Raw genomic sequence first — 3,413 nt, forward strand, 5'->3', positions numbered from 1 at the left:
AGATAGATAGATAGATAGATAGATAGATAGATAGATAGATAGATAGAGACACACACACACATATTCCCTTTAACTATCCTTATACTGAGTAATGTCTCACAAGTTACAACAATCATTTTTCCATGTAGGAATGTAAATAGTTCAACTTTAATAAGTTCCTTATGATTTCGTTTTCCTGTTTACCTTCTCCTGCTCCTCGTATTTGAAAGTCAAATTTTCTGTTCAGCTCTGACCTTTTCAGAAAGAATCCTTGAAAGTCCTCTATTTCATTGAATGTCCATGTTTTCCCCTGAAATATTATACTCAGTTTTGCTAGGTAGGTGATTTGCGGTTTTAATCCTAGCTCCTTTGACTTCCAGAATATTATATTCCAAGCCCTTCAATCCCTTAATGTAGAAGCTGCTAGATCTTGTCTCATCCTGATTGTGTTTCCACAATACCCAAATTGTTTCTTCCTAAATGCTTATAATATTTTCTCTTTGAACTGGAAAATCTGAAATTTGGCTATAATATTCCTAGGATTGTTCTTTTAGGGATCTTTTCCAAGAGATTATCAATGAATTCTTTCAATTTATATCTTTCCCTCTGGTTATAGAATATCAGGGAAATTTTTCTTGAAAATTTTTGAAAGATGATATTTAGGTTCATTTTTTCACCATGGCTTTCAAGTAGTCCAAGAATTTTTAAATTATCTCTTCTGAATCTATTTTCCAATCAGCTATTTCACGTTGCCTTCTATTTTTTCATTCATTTGTTTTATGGTACCTTGATTTCTTATAAAGTCATTAGCTTCCATTTGCTCCAATCTAATTTTGAAGAAAATAATCTCTTCAGTGAGTTTTTGAAATTTCTTTTCCGTCTGACCAATTCAGCTTTTTAAAGCATTCTTCTCATTAGCTTTTTGAAGCTCTTTTACCATTTGAGTTAGTTTTTTTTTTATTTAAGGTGTTATTTTCTTCAGTCAAGCTGTTAACTCATTTTTTCATGATTTTATTGCATCATTCCCATTTCTCTTCCCAATTTTTCCTCTACTTCTCTTACTTCATTTTCCTTCTTTTTTTTTTAAAGCAATTAGAGTTAAGTAACTTGCTCAAGATTACATGGCCAGGTGTTTCTGGGTGGGTACTAAGTGTTTGAGCCCAGATTCAATCCCAGGTCATCCTGACTCTGGGGCCAGTGCTCTTACTCACTGTGCTACCTGGCCGCCCCTCTTACTTGATTTTCAAAATCCTTCTTGACCTCCTCCATGGCCTACAACCAGGTTCATATATTGTTGGAGGATTTTGATGCAGGAGTTTGACTTTGTTGTCTTCTTCTGGCTCTATGTTTTGATCCTCTTTGTCCCCAAGAAAGGATTCTATAGTCTGATTGTGCTTCCTCTGTTTGCTCAACTTGCCAGCCAATTACTTAACTTTTGAGCTCTTTGCCACAGTAGAACTGTGCTTCCAGACTGGAGAGTCCTGTGCACCAAATTCCTGGGGTTTTGCACACCTGTTGTCAGAGTTTTTCCAGGCACCTGCCTCAGAACTGTGAAGAGGATGTTCTCTCCATAACCTCAATAAGCCCTGCTGTACCAGCACTCCTTATCCCAGGACCAAGACCTAAGAATATGACCCACATCCAAGCCAGGAAAAGCAAGAGGGTCCTACCTCAGTGACGGCAGACAGATTCCTGCAAATGCCCTCTGGACAGTCACTTAGTCCCCCAAAGATCTGTAGGTTTGAAGCTAGAAGTAGCAATAACAACAGCAGTTGCAGCCTCCCCAGGGGCAGGGGCTGGACCACACTCTTCTCTGACCCCAAATCAAGAGAGTTCCCCAAACTTTCTCTTTGACATTTATGGATTGAAAAGTCTGGAAACTGCCACAGCTGCCAGTGATTCACTCTACTGAAGTCTTCTCAGGCCACCCTGGGTCTGAACTGCAGTGGCTCACATGGGACTGAGCTCCACTTCCAGCTTGGGTGTGATAGACCCTTCCTGTTGGCCTGCCAGACTGCCTTCAGTGGGATATTTGGTTCTGTCTGTCACTTTGTGGGTTTTATTGCTCTAAGATTTGTTTAGAGTCATATTTTGCAGGTATTGGAGGTGGTTGGGTGGGGGCTCAAGCAAGTTCCTGCTTTTACTCTTCCATCTTGTGCCTCCTTCTTCCCCCAGTATATATTTCTTTTTTTTTTTAAGAAATTGGCGTTAAGTAACTTGCTCAATGTTACAGGGCCAGTTATTTCTGGGTGTGGTGCTAAGTATCTGAGCCCAGATTTGATCCCCAGGTCATGCCGACACTGGGGCCGGTGCTCTTACTAGCTGTGCTACCTGGCCACCCCCAGTATATATTTCTTAAATAATTGAATTTTAAGCTCTTGGAAGACAGGTTATGTGCTTTCTGATCCTCTACATTTCCCATAATATTATATAGTGTAGTGTAGAGTCAATAATCATTGTTTACAAGTCCTTATTGGTGATCCATATTTGGCCCAGTCTAGAGGTCAACTAGTCAAAAATCAGAAGGAATTTATGGTGAATCCTGCCTAAGTGCTTAAAGTTAGTTCCCTGAGTGAAGTTGCAAGTAAAAGGTTTTGTTATAGTTCAAGAAAAGAGATTTTTGCTTCTTAGGAGAAAGATTTAAATATTTCATTCAATTTATCAGCTAAAGGTGATTTGTGTGGTATCATAGAAAAAAAGCACTGAGTTTAGAGATAAAAGATCAGGGTTCTAATACCATGTCTTCTATTTAATACTTGTGTTACCTTTGAACAAGTGATGAAATATCTCTGGGTTTCAACTTCTTCAGGCAAATTAAAACACTGGAGTCAATGCATAGTCCTTTTCAGATTTTAAATCTGTGATACAAGTTAAAAAAGAATAATGGTGCCAAGATAAATAAATACAAATTTTAAAAATGTATTCTGATATTTTGATATCTCCTGTTTCTACACAATAAAAACTATCCAGATATTTTGACCTGGTATAAGCACAGATATAGTAAACTAATTAAAAGCTCAGCACAATCTTTTCTCCTATGATAACACTTTGTAGCCCAAGAGTAACCTGAAGCAGGACAGTTCCAATATAATAGACTTTACAATTTTTAATAATTAATTTAATTTGTGGCTCAGCTTTTATTTAAGATAAACCATTTATCAGAGATCCTTAGTATTTGGGTCTTTGTGTGCAGTAATTTATATAACTAGTTGTAATAGTAATGGAATTTGGAGATCTTCCATGCCCCTTGCATTGGCAAGCTAAAAGATACTTAGCACCTTGTTTCAAGCTCATGATTGTATCAAGTATTAAGATCCAAAAGTTGTGAATCCCACAGTGTGATGATGAACTTGTTGATGTAACAAGAAGGGGCAGAACATACCACATACACACACACACACACACACACACACACACACACACACACACACACA

The sequence above is a fragment of the Petaurus breviceps genome, unplaced genomic scaffold, assembly GCF_028583685.1.
Source record: "Petaurus breviceps papuanus isolate PSGF00001 unplaced genomic scaffold, PetGlider_PUasm1.0 179, whole genome shotgun sequence".
Taxonomy (NCBI): Eukaryota; Metazoa; Chordata; class Mammalia; order Diprotodontia; family Petauridae; genus Petaurus; species Petaurus breviceps.